Genomic DNA, 18,378 nt, shown 5'->3' with positions numbered 1-18,378 from the left:
TGCCCAGGGTCTTCACTACACTGCAAGTTGCAATGTAGACCTACCCTGACTGCAAGGGCATCTAAGTGTATTTGGCTTACCTATATTTCATGGATTTGTCGCTTGGTATTGGTGTTGGAGCACTGCATAAGAATGCCTATCCCTACTCAAGCATCTCTCTGCCCAGGTGGGTTCAAACAATGCATCAGTCAACACCTTTAGAACTTTGTCCAGGCAATCATAAAGGAAAGGAAGAGAAATGTTAGTTGTAGTCTTTCTTTTTTTTTCTTCCTTTTCTTTTCAGGAATGTTCCTTATCTTCAGTGGTGTTCATTTATGGAAGACATGGCCTTAATGTACTAAGCAGCCTTGTATATAGCTGGAATGAAAAGCTGGACTTCATTCTGTCTAGGTAGGATTTAATATATAGTGGATGAATATACAACTTGTTTATGGGAGAAGAAGGAATTGATGTTTCTTATGGTCTTTTGACCACATCGGAAGAAACTAGTATGGTGCAAAGATTATAGTATGGTGTAAAGAATTGTAGGATGGTGCAAAGATGTATGTTTGGGGGAGGGACAAGTTCATCATAACAACGTTAGTTCTGGTAAACAAAGGCATAACTAGATATTTTGATACTTAAAGAAGAGTGTGAGAGTGTGAGTGTGTGTATGTGTTGAGATTTCTTCTAAACTTATGCCTGGGGCTGGCGTCACACTCGCACTGTCCAAGTTACACTACTGCTAATGTTATACTTGTTCATTTCAGTTGATTTATTTTTGTGCCAGTACTGTAAGTCACTTTAAAACCCTGAAAACTTTTGTTGCATTTCACTCATACAACTGAAATATCTACCCCTTTTAACAAGTAAATTTATTATTTGTGAGGCACTTGAAAAATGCATATACGGCCATTTAAAATATTGTTCATTTCATTTCCATTGGAGAAATTCCCACCTTGTACTTGTTTTAGTTATACTTCTTCCTTTTATGTTATTGTGCCATACTTTCATAAGTACCAATCCTCCCCAGAAGTGCATGACAATTGGGCAAAGCCATAATTCATTTCCATTAACAGGGCTACTATTGGCACCTTATGTTCTCCCCAAGAACTAGTCAGTGAATCAGCTGCCCTTCAACTGCATCCACAGTATCTCAGTTCTGTTGGCTTGTGGCATTCAGGATATGGCACTATCCATCTGTATGGGAGTATAGCTTAGGATCTGACAGTAATTAAACTAATTATGTCTCCTCCACTCAAACTAGATCTTTCATCTGTTTCTAGTTGCAAGGGAGTCTCTTGCCGGTACCTGTGGTCTCAAAACCAAAAAATGTTCTCTTCCAAGTGCTTGAAGTATTCAAATGCCGCTGTTTTCCTGCCTACCAGCAATAGGAGCCGGAGTACTTCCATAGGGCTTGTAGTTGGTAATGAGTCTTGGTAAGGAGCAAAGCAAATTTCTTCATCTGGGTAGAGGAAACATTTTGTAGCTGGTCAGAATAGAACGGGTGTGGGGGGAGGGGAACACACACAGAATCTGTTTTCTGGGGAAATTTTGCTTTCCTTGAAATTTTCTGTCTGACTGGTGATTATCAGATGGATAGGGGGCTAAGTAACCAGAAGACTAAGCTGTTGCTTTCTAAGCTCAAGCAGCTTTCATTTCTGAAATCTAAATATAAAGCTGCAATCAGCAGGATGATCAGTTTTCTGCAAGCACTGGGAGCACTGTGTATGTAGTAATCACTTTGTGTATATTGTAGTTTGTTGAAATGATTAGAAAAAATGATTGCATCAGCTTTTTTATTATAGTAGTCAGATTACTTAGAGCTTCAGATTGCAATGTTATCTTGGAGGTGTAGATAAAACAGCTGTTGGGGAAGCTCCACATTCTCCTCTTCGCAAAGACTTTGCTATGTAGTTTATTTTTTTAGCAGGTGAGGTAGCATTTGGAAGAACAAACCTGTAGAAGATAATTGATATTTTTCATAGTTATGTTTTTTCCTTATTGTATTAAATACTTTACCTACACCATCCAACTCTTGAAAACAAATGTGGAGTTCATGGCATCCCATGTCACAGAGAATAACAGTATTTGCCTACATTTCTTATTTTCATTTTGATTGTGATGCTTGCTTATGTTGAGGAATGCAGTACTTATTCATGTGTGGTGTCCCAGCTCATCAGTAGTGTTTGTAGAAGTACCACCCAGTGGGCATATCTACATGAGAGGCTTACTGTGGAGTTGCCTAATTAACTCTGCAGTAAAGCATCACCTATCTACACGTGCAAGGCTAATAGGCCAGAGTAGACTAATTAATTCTGCCATAGGTTAGTAGTATCCTGTGGCAGAGTTATTTACTCCACTGCAGTGCATGCGTAGATGCTGATGGGGCTGGCTGGGGCAAAAGGGTGCTTCAGGATGGAGGGCTGCCTGCTAACTATCCTCACATTGTAGCGCTCTTGTGCCCTGGGCTGGCAAGCTGACCCCCCGGCACCCAGGATTATGTTGACCTGGCATGCTGCGGTCCTGGACGCATCTGTAAACACAATGCCTGGGAGCAAAACCTTGAACTGCATCAAAGTTTATTGCATCACATTAATATTCATATGTAAACGCACCCATTGGGAATGAAGGTTGCAGAACACAGAGCATGTTGTAGCCAAAAGCTATCCTCATAGCAAATAAAGCCCATCAAGTCCTAGTGTGGTTGCTGGTTTTTAAAAAAAAATTAATATGGAAGTATAACCAGAGAGAGAATCAGTCCCAGTTTGTGGAGGTTACTTGAATCTGCTGTTGTTACTTTTAAAATATAGCCATCAGAGTATCCTGAGGTCTGTGGACAAGACTTCCTAAAACAACACACAAAACAATGAAATCAGATTGGCCTAACCTCTGCTATCACAACCTACCTGCCCACTGACTCACAATCTGTTTGTGATCATGTGAGCTCCTGATTGTCCAGGTGTATTTGGGATTTCCAAATGGTTCATATAGGTGGAATTTTACTGCTTACTGACCCATTTTAATAGCCTCGTGCCAGAGTTAAGCCAGGAATCCATGTGAACACCTCATCAGGCAATAAGCACTCTTTTAAGATAAAGATCTTGGGCCAAGCTTTTCAAATCCGGATGCCTAAAATAAAATTTATACATTTCTGTATAGATATTCAGATAGAAGTGTCCTCGTTTTTCAAAGGTCTTGAATACCTACAGTTCCTTATTGTTGGTAGCTGCCACTTTGAAAAATTAATTTATTTTTATGTATCTAATTATGGATTTAGGAGCCTAACTTTAGGTTCCTGGTAAAACAAGCACACTTGGAACTCAGTATATAAGCACTGTTAGAAAGGTAGGCTTGTCAGAACAGGTTTCCTGCTTGGTAGTTACATGCAGGTACTTTCACTGTAGCCTCTTGTGAATGCTTTTAGTGAAAGGGTTTTTTTTTTTTTCCAGTAACATTTCCAGGGAAAGATTTTTCTCAAAATGATATTGCATTTGGCTGTGCCAGTCTCTGACAAGGAGTTTCAGAGCTGTCTAGCCATTGAAAACACTCTGCCCTCACTACTTCTCCCAAGCTGCATTTTCCCAGTGGAACATGGCTGTCTTGGAGGGTTGTGGAACAAGGTGGTTGTCAAGGTGCCATAGTTAAAAGATTTGCAGATGAAGACCAGACATTGATATCTACACTAAAATAAATTAACAGAGGTCAGGAAGCTCAAACTAATGCATTTATGTTGACTTTTGCTTAGACTTTTTACTGACAGTTGATAGACTCCAGATCAATGGAGGAAGAAAAGTCCATTGTTGTGTTTACTTCATGTTCCCGCTGGCCTTAAGTTAAATCTGGGCATTGATATGGTCATAGTTGTAGCAACATGTAGGAAAAAAGATAATCTCTAAGATAACTAGCTCCCATGATCAATGTCAACATTTTAAAATTGTGCCTGAATGTGAGGAGAAAAGTGGTAAAGCCTTTGATGTGGTACTTCTGGATAACAGGGCTAAGTGAGTACCTAAATTCAGCACTTGCTGTAACATACATCTCCCACCAGTCTGGAGGTACTTAGCAATGGATAATGTTTATGTATGCTACAGTTTTGTGAGGTTCACCTAATAAGCCAGGTACAGACATTACACTTTTACCAGTGTAAGTGACCGGAAACCTGTCTATACACATAACAGAACAGAAGTTCATCGCACATAGACTGGCTTAAAAATGGCAGAATCCAGTCTGAGATTTGCCCCCCACCGAAGGGCAAATGTTGTTGTTTTGGCTACCAATCTAAACTACACTGCTTACAGAAAACCACATAACTTTGTTGATTCCACTTCAGGATTTCTGAATGTCTGTACTTAGTTGCAATGGCTGAGCAGGAGTGAAACTCTTAAACTCCAAACAAACCCAAAAACCAAACAGCTGCTTTGATTTTTATGATCTTCCAAGACAATGGGCTTAGTGGCAGCAGGTAGTATGGCAGTGGAAGTCTCTTACATGTCTTGTAGCAGAGTTTTGGGTCCCACAAGCAGTAAGTTTCAGGGGACTGCTGATTAGAGTTAGTTTAACTGGGACAGAGCAGATGGATTAAAAAAAGTCCACTTACTGTGCTTTGTGGAACAGCAAAGATTTCAACTGAATTATTTCTGGATTAAATGCTTCCTTGTAGAAATGTGGAGAGATTACTTGAGAAATATGGATACCAGTAAGAAAAGAAATAATTTGATGCAAATAGATTATCCAGCTTTCACATATGTCTGATAAAAAGGACCATTTAAACCTTTAAACAAAAAGAAAAGATCATGGTAAAACTAGGAGCTATAGAGATATAACATGTGGTAACATATGACTGTCCTGTCAAATACAACCCCTGACGTTCAGCAATGCATTTGTTGTTTTTTAATTTAATATGGAGGCACAAAGACAACCTGTTTGAAGGGTGGAGACTATTTGAAATCTGACTGGAGCTGGGTCTTTTAGTTTTACAAGACTGCACCTGCACTGATCAGATCAAGATGGATAGCTGAGTAATTGGAGTTGTCATTTTTGAGGGCTGTGTCTTGCATATTAGAGATGTGAACAGCAGGAATCTGTTCTGTGGATGTGACTTTCAGGTTCTTAACAACATTTTGATGTTGCCCTCAATTGGGAAAAATGTGAATGCTGTTGATGTAAAGAATCTAAAATAACCATCATGATGTTAAAAAAAATCTACTACCATTTCTTTTTTTTTGCATACACATACATCTTTTCCCTATCAGTCAGCCCCCCAAAACTGGGATACATGTATTAAGCAGGGAAGCTTATTTTCTGCCCAGGATGGAAGCACTCTGCTTTGATTTCTGTTCCACATTACATCAGCTGGGGTACTGCTGTTAAGGCAGCTGAGGGAATCAGTTGACTTAATGGCTCATTGTTTTCCCCTCCACATGTGTTAGCTGCCTCTTTTTTTTTTTTTTTAATCGTCTTATGGTCAATTAGCCTCGCTAATCACCCTCATCTTGCTTAGAGTAGGTTTGATGACTGCTAGCTGTTCCTGACCTCTTTCCTCCTGTTTCATAGCCGGAGCAGGAAAAGGAGGGTAAGTGAACTGAAGATTAGGTGGAGTCCCTGCTCTGTGCAGCTATAACACTGGAATTTGTTTTGTTTTATTCTGCCTTTCAGAAACAAGGTGTGTATTATATTCTGGGGCACGTTGTATATGAGAGAATGTGGTATTTATTTAAAAAAGAAAACCATTCCTAGTTGCTAGTGCTATCTATTTAGTAGACCTTTTGTGCAATAACTTGTTAGCCTCAGGCTCACTTGGGAATTTAAAAAGGTCAATATCTGAGGAAAGTAGCTGACAACAAGACAATAATTTGTTCAAGCAGACGTCTCTCTGTTTGTCCAAAAAGTACTCTATCAATCAGTTTCCATCCCCTTTGTGGTGAAAGGGCATTTATAAAGTCATGAATCGGACTTAAATGTTGTTTAAAAAAATAAACACTTATCACTAGAAGGGATAACTCCTAAATTGTGCTCCTCTTCTAAAATCATTTCCCTATTAATCCTATTCACTGCTAGTGCATTACTACCAAGTTGATTTTTCCTGTTAACGTTCTGTGAAATCAACAAATATTAAGTACATATATACCTAATCATTCAGCAACATAGCAAGAGTTTTTTTGCCTATGTAACAAGGGTGTGTGCCTGTCGATAGTGCATAGCCCTGGGAACCAAGGTGTACTCATAGCAGGTCTTATATACTCTGTGGTGTAGCTTTGGGTAAGTGGTTTAGCTCTACTCCTACTCTTATTGAAATGGAGAGTTTTATCACTTGCTTAATATGCACAGAGGCCTAATTGCCAATGAATATTGAAGTATTTTTTTGGATATGTGTCCCCCCACCTCTTCCTCTAGAGCAGTGGTCTCCAAACTTTTTTGATTGCGCACCCCTATCAGTAAAAAATTTTGAGCACCCACCCAATATATGTATATTTATATTCGCGCACCCTGTCAGTAAAAAAATGTTGAGCACGCACCCCCAATATATGTATATTTATATAAATATAAATAGAAGTTCTAATATTTTCTTCCCGCACCCCAATGGATCGTCTTGCGCACCCCCTGGGGTGCATACACTCCACTTTGGAGACCACTGCTCTAGAGCATAGGTAGGAAGCAAGTTTCCAGTTTGCCAACCTCAGCCTGTTCTGCTATAGGAAATCATAGGGAGGTGGAGAAAAAGGAGGAACTTGCCTTTACGCTCGTCTTCTAAACAAGTACCTGATTGGATGGAAAATGTTGAACACCAAACTGATTGCCAGTTGTCCTAGTCGAATTTGTTCATTAAAATCTCATGCTTTCATTGCTAATATATCCTTGTATATGAGTGAGGCCAAGGAGGAACAGACTTAATCTGCTCCTTATGGATAATTTTTGCACTATTTTTGACATACTTGACAAACAGTCACTATTTAGTGTGATATACTATAAAACATGCAGTCTAATTAACAGGTAATATTCAAAAAGGTATAAAGTGAATGCCCAAATTCAGCCAGGTAGCTAAGCATATGAGTAGTTAGACATTGATTTAAAGTGCTTAAGTATATTGCTAGATTGGGGGTTTATTCTCATTTACACTATGAGCAAATGTTACACTTAGTTTTGCATTGAAATAAGGTAAAGCCATTTTACTATACCTTAGAATCTGGCATTAAATACATACTAGAAATAAAGAAATGGTTCTTATACAGTTACATAGTTTTGAAGGAAGTAGATTTTTTCCTTATGCTCACTGACCATATTTAGCTTTTCCCAGAAAGTGTGTGGGGACCTAAAGTGTTTTTTTTTGGGGGGGGAAATGGATCATAATGTATACATATTCTGCTATAGAATACCTGGCAAAAAATCCACTTGCTGGCCTTACATAGGAATTCGTTGCAATGGCACTTTGTGTATGTGATCCATATTCCCTATCACTTGTGGTGTATGTAGTCATTATACCCCAGCAAGACTTCTGCATTTCTATTTATTTCCAAAATAGATGGAAAATAGAGAGAACAAATCTTTAAACTCTAATGGAACTAACCTTTTGCGCATGAACAATACAACACAATCAGTGGGATGGCCACTATCAGAGTGAGTGGTGTTCAGTTCTTGTATTATGCTTGGTCTTTGGTATAAAAACTCATTACTGACAAAGGACTATGGCAGCTTGAGTTAGATTTGCAAGGCTCTGAAGCTGAAGAATAAAGTCTGAGCCTTTGCTTTTTTACAATATTGCAACCTCAGTTGATTTCAACGGTCATTGCAGCAATGTGAGAACAGAATAGGGATCTTAAAATGATAAACTTTATTGGCTGAACAGATGAGTGGGTCTGTAACTTATTTTTAATACCATTGAAATGCATTCTCTAAAGTTAAAGATGTATCTCTAGCAACTAAACTCTCCCCTGCCTTTTTGTCAAGCTCTACTTCATCTGGAATCTCTCATAAACTAGATCCTAATAAGGAAGCTAAAACACTGGCTACAGTATTAAATTCTGAGCTTGTCATTGAAATAAATGTAATGATCATGTCAACCAGTGGATTAATCACAACCTGGGTTGACAGGAATATTTCTAGAATCCAGGGTGATGGAATAATTTTGTATTCTCTTTTATTTAATTCAAATGTTTTCTATTTTACTTTCTTCTCCTTGTACTTTTCTCCTTTTGCTAAACCACCAAAACCACCTAACATCTAGTCATTTAGCGGTGCCTTGCACCTGGCGGTGTTCCCTCCTGTCGCTGCTAATGAGGATATTGACTGCATTGCTGCTGAGACACTGATCACTGCTGTGCTGCCCCTGTTTGGTGCAGCACGTGTGTCACTGTGCGTAGCTGGAATCTGGCAGCAACAAGGGAGGGAACATCAGCAACAAGGTCAGAAGCAAGGTTAACGTCAAGAAGCACAGTACTGAGTGCAGATAATTTCTAAAAGGTTTTGTCGACCAAGGGCAGGGGAAGAGGGGGGGAGGGGGGCAGGAGAAGCAACAAAAAACAACAAATTGGTTGCCATGGGAATGATGGGGCTGTCTAAAACACCTTAAAACGCAGGGGACTCCAATGCCACTTCTGCCGCTGACAGTATAATTATTGCTGCTGGGTGAAGTAATGTCTGTAGCCAGGGAGGTCAGTCCAGTAAATCAGCTGCTTGTATGACTCCCCAGAAGACATGGTCTACTCTTTCTCATCTGAGAACTCTTCTAAGTTCTCATCCCTACTCTGCCTCCTCCCATGGCCATAGGGAAATCACTTTTTAAAAAGGTATTCAAGCATCAAATGATGTAGATACACAATTATTGAGATTTTAAAAAAGCGTCTAGCTATTTTACATTGATTTTAATCAGACTTAGTATTTGGGTACTTTTGAAAATCGACCTAATGTCTTTTTTGTACCTTTTGATGTCCAAGTGCCTTTAAAAATCAGGGTCTTGGTTTCTTTACTTGTAAATGGGGTATAACAACCTACCTTAGGAGGAGGATGCTAGGATTAATTAGCTAATGCTTGAAAAATGCTTTAGGGATGAAAAATATCATCTGCTTGAAGTGCAAGAAGTCTTAATTCTTCATTTCAGCTCCACAAGGTTATTGTGGAACGTAAAGAGGTGGGACCAAAAAGCTGGTGATGAGGTAATAAAGAGGTTGTTGAGTCCTTTGCTAAAAAATGACATCTCCTCAGTTGGCAGACCTCTAGGGTCCTTCTACTCAAGAAGCAAACTGACAGTATTTATAAGTTAAATAAAATAAATTAATAAACAAATAATTATATTTATATGTAACCTTGTTAAGATGATACGCTGTGACTTTTAAACCTGTTACATTTGACATGTAATCTTTGTGAGCCATAAAGCAGCGTATATGTTTATCAATTTCCAAAGTGAGAAGGAAGAGAGGCTCTAATTGGAATGCTGCTTTGCATAACCATGAGCTTCATTGTTTGTCTTCAAAGAGGTTTTTTTTAGGTGTTCACTAGCTAATCCCCGTATCCCAGTTAGTGAGTAAGGTAAATATTTATCCCTGTTTTACAGATGGTGAAACGGAGTGACAGTCAGGGGATTAGAAGTCACAAATTCCTGGTGTTTTCTTCACACTTTATTTTGTTTAGGTTTTCATGCTGTGCCTATCACCATGGTATTTGATCCTTTGAGCATAAAGTCACTCATATACTTCATTATCAAGGAATTCTTTGTTAGGCACATTACTATTACACTGTAATAATCATGACAAGGAAATTAAAATGTACAGAGGAATGTGTGACTGCAAGCTTCTTTATGTCCAGGAATCTGTTGAAATCCATAGGAGTTCTAGGCTTGGAGACCTTGGAGTATTAGACTCACACTGCCCAAAATCTTACTGGTGTACAGTATACAGTACAATACAACAACTGTCTTGCCAGTCTGGCATATTAAGAGAATCTGTGTTTATGTATAGCTGCTGTGGTAAAAATAACTCTTTTGCTGAGGCTGATTTCTCTCTCCCCTTTTTCCTCCCCCTCCTGCTCCTCACCCCTCTGCCCCATTAGAAATCTGCTTTGGGACTTAATGAGAATACCATGTGGGTTGAAATGAATGTACAGCTAAACTTTTGTTGTTTAATTGTTAAATCTAATTATTAGATTATTAACACTGAAAAAAATCCAGCGCACTTTTCACTGTACTGTCTGTGAACTTGCATTTCTTTTATACTGAACAATCATACAGATGAGTCAGTTTCAGTCTTGATTTTAGTAGTCTCTGGTTTGCAGGCATTAGCATAAGACTGCAGTAGTTGAGTTGCAAAGAACATTTAGGGAATCTTTTTTATATATATATATATATATATATATATTTTTTTTTTGGCTCATTAATTGAAAGATCATTTCCCCTGGTCTTCAGGTTGGTTAAAACATCCTCCTATCCCACAAAATGTGACTGTATCCAAATTTAACATAATGATGTAATGCCTGCCTTAGGACATACTTTCGATAATATTTGTCAATAATTTGGACAAACATTACTGTTTGTTTTTAATTATATACAGTAATAAGATGACACCTAAATGCAGGTTGTTTCGGGCACTTTTGTACAAAACAAATTTAATTAATTATGCATTCATACATTTAAAACAAATTACTTGAACCATATCAATACAAGTAAAAAAAAAAATAGTCCATTCATTTTTCTACCTGCCTTTTCCACCCCCGGCACACTATATTGTCTAGTTTTCCAATGTCTCTCTTCCCAATAATATTGAATGGTAACCAGTAAAGAAGAAAACCCTCTGCCATTCTCCCTTCTCCATTTTCCTAGGGGAAATTCCTACATGGATTTGATTGTAACCCAATAAAAGAAAACATTCCCACTTAGTCTTTTCAGTCAATAGATTTCATGTAATGACAATTCTGTTTAAAAATCAATATGCAGAAACGACATTATTATTAAGGTTCTCTACTGAACAGTTCCTGCAGCCAACAAGCTTGGGGAAAATTGTCAAGTAAACTATATCATGATTGTTTTCAAGTACATCTGACAGAGTATAATCGTCTCCCCTTTCATTTCTTTTCATTCCTTTCTCTACATGCTTCCCCTTCTGGGATCGAATTATTACTGACAATCACAAGCAGCAAGAGAAGGATCAAAATACATAGAAAGCATCCCCTTAGCTTTGGTTTCAAGAGACGTCAGTTACTACTTCCCATTTTTCAGTTGTACGATTGTTATTTTCAGAACCTTTGAGTAAATTTCTGACCTCAGTAGAGCCTGGAATTTATCCTTTGGGCAGAATTGTTTGCCCTTGTGCACCTAAATGGCAGTTTTCTAGCTATGCAAGTGATATTTTTGGTACTTATTTACAGTTGGTGATTCTGCCACCCATTCACTGTGGGATGTGTATGCATGTACGTATAGACTGAGCAAGGTCAGTGGCTATGCACTAGCCAAGCATGGACACACCCCCATTCTGTATTGGTAAATGAGCAGGAATCCCAGTCTTCTCTGATTTAAAAAAAATCCCCAATTTTCAGACAAAAAAAGTAACCCCAAACCCACATTTTTCCATGATTAAAATGAATGAATATATAGTGATGTTTCATTTTAATCATGGAAACATGTGAATTTGGGGTTACGTTTTTTTATCTGAAAATTGGGAATTTTTTTAAATCGGAGAAGACCAGGATCCCTGCTCAAGAGAAAGTAGGCAGCCAGAAACAAAGGAGGGGAAGGGGGACGGGATGGAAGGCTGACTCTCTGGGCTCGGACAGAAATTACACATATGGTATAAGTGATTGGAAACTAGTTCAAGTCTAACACAAAAGAAGTTCAGTGCACATAAACCTCTTTCAAAATGGCTGAAACTGGTTTTAGATAAACCTGGATGCAGTTAGGGAAAAGTTTATGAAAAATGTAACTAGTTAAAGTTTAAAGTTAGCAGGCTTTAAAATTTAACTTTAGTTAAGTTAAAAGTTAAATATTTCCACTTTCAAAGGTAGGTTAAAAAGAGTAACTGGTTAAAAGTTAAGTTGATTGGTGAGAAATGTGTGAAACATGGTAGATTGCCTCTTAGCATCATTTTTTCACTTTAAAATGCAATGAGTGGATTTCTTTTCCATAAGCCCACTAATTTACTTGGAACTCACCCTGCTTTACCTGCAAACAATGTTATACTTGTCATACAGTTTTCAGAATAACAGTTTACCAATACCTATGTAACATTAGATCCTTCTCATCCCTCTCCATGTGAAGTACTTTTTAAAAAGTGCATAGGTATACCAGAATAACAGAAAGGAGATATAAATAGCCAGCTGAAAGCTGTTTCCACAGAAAGTCTCTTGTTGTTACAATTGTTATTGTTCAAAAGGTAACAAAAGGATATGAAATACATCTGAATTAGAAATAATGGAAGCGTCTGAAAATCAAAACCAAACTGAAATGAGAAAATCAGTTTAACTGAGAAGAAGAATGTGCAGTTGCATAGCAGAAACTGTTTAACATGCTTATTGAACTTCAGCAAAAGCTGCATTTCAAAATTTACATCTGACAATTTTCCTCTTCTGTCTGGCAAAACTAAGCCCCCGCTACTGAACAATCGCTCTACAAGGGCAGATGAGGGAATGCTTGTGTTATAATGGATGAGTAGTTTTTTCATAGTAGGTGACATCTCAGATAAGCATTACTTCTCATCTGTGAGAAACTTAACTTCTTGGGCCCTGGGCTGCTGGTTCTGATCTTTATTAAAATTAAAAAAGTCATCATCTGCTTCACCCTCACTACTTGCTTCCACTCTTACTGGGATCAGTGTCTCTGCTTGCTTGTTCCCTCTCCTGCAGCCAACTGGCTGCCCTGTTGACTTCTGCCAATGCACAGAAAATGCCAGCATGAACTAAGGAACTCTTGGACTTGCAGTTCTTAAGAGACCATATCCCATAGGAAGGCACACTGCTCTCTGTTCCTCAAACAAGAAGTCCTAGAGTTTCAGCAAAGAAATATTGTTCCATGTAAGTCCTAGAAAGTGTCTGTCAGGAAAACCTCTGAAAAAAAACGTATTTCACTTTTTTTTTTAAACTTTTAACTTAACTTTAAGAAAAGTTAAAGTTAACCTTTTTTTAACTAGTTAAAGTTAAAGGTTGACAGCTGAAAAATGTAACTAGTTAAAGTTAAAAGTTAGCTATTTCTTCAACTTTTTAACTAGTTAATTAGCTGGTTAATTCCCATGGCTGCCTGGATGGATGTAGTATCAGACTTAAATGATTTAAATACTTTTATTGAACTTATATCCCAGATCCCTGCGTAACCAAGGGAAGGAGATATGTGGGGCTGGGAGGAAGACAGCAAGCTAGAGGGTGTATGACTCAGTGAGATGGTGGCTATTTCTGTTCTAGGTGGGAGGTGGCCCAGGGCTGTAGCTTGGAGCCTTGTCCACAGTGGGACAGACTCCCTCCCTTCACTGTCCTCTTATCTATTTTATCTGTTAAATGGAAGAGCAATGGTTTAGTTTCAAAAGGAGTTCTTGAGAGGGACCTGGATAATGCCTGTGGCACGATGGGGAGAACACTGTGCTGGGAGTCTGGAAGACTGAGGTTCAAACCCATTTTGACCAGACCTACAGGCTGGGTCTCCCACTTCCTGGACCAGTGCACTAACCACTCAGCTATTGGTCTAAAACATAGGAGGGCTGCCCTTCTCCTCCTTGTTGCTTTCTTTCAGACTTATGCTTAGGTATGTGCTTATGTACCCAGCCAGTAGTTGATTGTGCATGTTCAGTCTGTGTGCCTGCATAGGCATTTACACTGTGGGCATAATAGGCTCGCAACCTATGCGTAACTGTCAAAAAAGACTAAGTGTCAAAAAGTGTTTAAATGTCAAAAAAGCCCCTGCCATTTAAGTGCACAAAGGAAAATAGAGTTCTGTATTTATCTTAATTCAGTTAGTCCCTGCCTCTCAATTTTTAAAAATTTTAAAAACTATGAATAGGGAATCACTCTCATACGATGTTAAGTACCGTATACTTCTGTTATCCTATATGAACTTACTGTGAACACACAGCATGCTTACTAGAAAGTAATTTTACTCTATAGTGAATTTACTGTGTGGTAAGGAGGAGATTTGGCCACTAGCCAGATAGCTTGGATAGCCTAGTTACAGAGGTTGACCTCTAAGTGGTAGGGAAATGTGGTAGGCTGACCTCTAAGTGGTGGGTGTACTGAGCAAATGGCTACCCTCAGATGATACTAACTGGGTGAGCAGAGACACAGTCAAATCTCTTCAAAAAGAGAGGAGTACCCATTACCCCAGAGTGGATTGACTCACATTGGTGTGCCCTTGTGCATTGTGTTCATTTACTATGGAATGAAGTCAGCTTACTTCAGAGTAAAAGTTTGTTCACACCCTTAGTTGGCATTTAGCACATCTCAGAAGGGGTATTCAGAACTTATCAATTCAGGCTCTGAGTGTTACCTATGACAACAGAATATGAATATAGATGGCAACCTGATTTCGCACCAGGAAGGAATTCGGAATATGTGAAATTAATCGGGATTCACAGCTGAGGTAATCGACTCCAGATTTTATCCATATTCGTTGCAAATTCACATCAATACAAACACACTTACTTTTTCAGTCTGTTCCCTCCACTGTATAATGAGAAATCAGTAAAATTAAGACTGTATATTTTTATATGAATATGCAATACTTGTGGCCAAGCTGGCTCTGTTGCCACATACTTTGCTTATGGTAAAAATGGGTCCCTGGACACTTTCTAATTAGTTCCTTATGGTTTGAGAATGATGGAAAATTTTTGACACAGTGTAATGTGTTTGTACAAGTTTCTATTGTTATTCAAAGGGACTGATTGAATATAGCTATATAAAGAAAAACCATTATGTCCTTGTAACACACCAGGCAACTTAGTTCTGCTGAAGGATGATTGTATAAACTTTGTTACATAGCAGGACATTTCTGGTTTTTGTTTTGGTGGCATTCAGTGGGGGTGGGAGGTGGGGAGGGCTTTGCCCTTAATTACAGTGTAGCATGCTGCAGCTGGGTGGCAGAAAGCTTGCCCATGCTGTCCTGGGCAGTGGTGGCAGGAGTGGCCGAGTCCCAGTACCAGTCTTTCTAGGATCCAAGCTGGGCTGTTCCAGTTTGCTGCTGAAAAACATTGTTGACTGCTAGTCCAAACCATTCAGCGTAAGATTCAAAACACCCACGCTCCCTATATTTAATTGTGTTCTGGTAATGTGCCTGTTTTTCTGTGATTATTCTCACTTAGACAATCCTAGAAATGTATCTGTTGAGACTGGTGCATCTTTAGGATGCTGGTATGTCAGCGATTAAACTTTTGGGGGGCATGAAAAAAAGGCTTTGATTTGTGGGTTCTTAAAAAAATCATCTGTCTTATGCGTGATCATATTCCTTTTAGTTTAGATGTGCATAATCAAATTTTGGACTAAATCCTGGAGGGACAAAACACCAACTGTTACATTGCATGTGACTGTCTCTTGGGTATGTTTCAATTATATGTTTAAGACAGAGCAGGAGGTCCTTCTGATTTCACCTGCTTCCAAGCACAAAAGTGTATGCTGTCCCTCATTATTAATGGTGGGTTTGGGTTTTTTTAAGTAATAAAAGAATGAAGAGAGATTCTGGGTAGTGCTTGTCGGATGTAGCAGTACCTTGAAGCATTAGGGAGATGAAAAGCTTTTCATCTCTGTGTGAAAATAGTGAAAACCTGGAAAAAATATGCCTATATCAATGCACCACAAAGGCAGTGATATTCAGGCTGTATGCACCTCTCTCTGTCTCAGTAGATCTGGGGTTCCACCTGCATGCTTCTATACATCCTGTCTTGATATAGTTTGCTTTTAAGTGCCCAGCTCTGGGGATGGAGGTCACAAGCCCAAGGTAGGTACCAGTGTTCCCTGCATGGTGACTGGGAGGAGTTAGACACCCAGAAGTGGGATTCATAACAGCTAGCACACTGAGCAAAGGGATAGTCAAGTCAGCCAATAGGAAACACCAAAAACAGAGGTATATGATATCTAACTCCCTTTCCCAGGGTGGCCAGCTGTCACCCCTAATTTGGGCACCTGTGTAACAATGGCATTCACATCCTGCAACCCTCAGTTAGGTGCCTACACTTTTTCTTTTTGGGTACAGAGGCATCACTTATTCTTTTTTTACCCACCATTGATATCACAGTGCAGCAGGTAAAACTCATGGTTATGATGTGGAAGCCATGGTATCAGTGCCATCCTCAATCTCCTAGGAGCATGCTCTATCACAGGGGTGGGCAAAAAGTGGCCTGCAGGCCAGATGTGGCGCCCCAGGCCATTCTATGCAGCCCATGGGGGCCCCTAAAAATTTTAGAAAATTAATATTTATCTGCCCCTGGCTGCCTGTCATGCGGCCCTCAATGGCTTGCCGAAACTTAGTAACCCGCCCTCCACCCAAAATAATTGCCTGCCCCTGCTCTACCACCAGGTTATAAATGAGGCTGGGCTGGGGCACTCCCATTGAAGCTGTGCTTCTGTGTAGCCAAGAACGCGAGATTCCTAAAGCCAGCAAGAGGAAAGAGAGAGCATGACTCGAGTTCAGTGTTGAGAGTATTCCCCAGGGAGGAGAAAGTGGTGGGTACCTGCTTTGCTCACAACATGCTTTTACTTTTTATCTAATGACTCTTCAATGAAAAATTCATGAACAGGGCTGGTAACAGGATCCTCTTGGAGAGGCCTGTATAATAAGTACCTTTGAAGTTAACTAGTGTTCAGGAGCAGGAAACATTTCCACCTCCATCTCTCACATGCAAGGTATCTTAATTTTAAAATACATCTTTTCCTGACACTTATAATTATACCCAACTCTTATGTCCACCCATTGAGGAAGTGTTTGCACAATGGATGGGGGGGAGGGATGGAGAATTAAGTCGGTCATGGAATCCCCAAAGACCCCTGTGAAACATTACTGATGTTTCATTTCCTTTTTTCCAGCTTATTCCCCACTATTCATTGATATGTTCTTTATTTATATTGCAAATCCAACATTTGCCAAATTTGTGTGCCCAAATAAATATGAAAATATATGTGTTTAAATTGGAATGCTTTAACATCGCTGCAGTGTCACATATATAAGCCCCCATGAGTTTAAAAACGGCCACTGGGATGCTTTAACTAAAGCTTGTGGAATGAGATTGTTAAAGCATCTCATGGCCATTTTTAAATATACGAGGCCTTAATACATGTGATGCCATGGAATTTTAATCAGAGCAGCTCTTGGGGAATCTCCACCCCACCCCACCCTTGAGCACATATATAGGCAGCCCTAAATATTGGGATTTATTTCCCAGAGGCTGATCATAAGTCCTCTTGCTCTGGAATTAGCTGATCTGAAAGGAGTTAATTTTATTCCAAAATGGTTTGGTGGCAATGAGAAGCTTTATTGAATTCAATATGAAAACAATCATAAGGCTATGAATTACAGAGCAAGTTTGGGTGATTCTAATAGTGAAAAGATAGAGAGAACCTGCTTGTGAATCTGAGTTTCCCAATAGTGCCAGTGTTCTCTTCAAGAGTCCCTGGGGGAAATTCTTTTGGGGAATCTGTGTAATGACAAGGCCAGAAAGAAATCAGAGAGAGGTTGACAACAGTGATGTTAGGAGGGAATAGAATGAGATTATTGAAGAGTAATATGAGAAGACTGAAGTACAAGATACCTTGGCAACCTGTCAGAAGAGTTGTTCTCATTGCCCTGATACAAGTTATACAGGACAAAGGAATGAAAGATTAAAGACATCTGACCACTGATATTAAGAAGGAAGATGCACTGGCATTGGATGCCAGCAGAGATATCATGGTTGATGTTTCCAGACTCAGACTCTGATTCTGATTTATACTAAAGTCATTCTAGCAGTGTAAAGGGGCCTTTCATATAGATAAGAATGCGGTTCTTTTTGTTTTGTGCAAGTGGTGGAGGGAATATTGAAAGCCTGCCAATGATCATTGCAGTGATAATGCTAGAATAAATCCCTGCCATGTTAACCAATATCCTCGACTTGAGAATTTAATTCTTAGTGGGGTCATTTACATGTGCAATTAGCACATAAAAATAAACTCTGGTGCAGTTTGCATTGGAATTTATTGCTCCTGGTTTTAGTGTTTACACGTATGCCTGGGACTGCAGCAAAAAGAAGGTACTGGGTAATGTGGGGCCCCTGCAAGGCATGCTAGAAATCTGGTCATCACACCAGACGACAAAGCTAACCTATTTAATGACTTCTTTGCCTCCATTTTCCTGAGCAAGGACCGGATCAGCTCCCCCACTGGGCCCCCCTCAGGCCCCAGGGGAGGCACACCTAGGCCAAGGGTCAGTGAGGATCTAGTCAGGGAACTTCTGGAGGGACTGGATGTATT

The sequence above is a fragment of the Gavialis gangeticus genome, unplaced genomic scaffold (genome assembly GCF_001723915.1).
Source record: "Gavialis gangeticus isolate Ggan-Ray unplaced genomic scaffold, GavGan_comp1, whole genome shotgun sequence".
In the NCBI taxonomy this organism is placed as follows: domain Eukaryota; kingdom Metazoa; phylum Chordata; order Crocodylia; family Gavialidae; genus Gavialis; species Gavialis gangeticus.
This window is presented reverse-complemented; position numbering follows the sequence as displayed.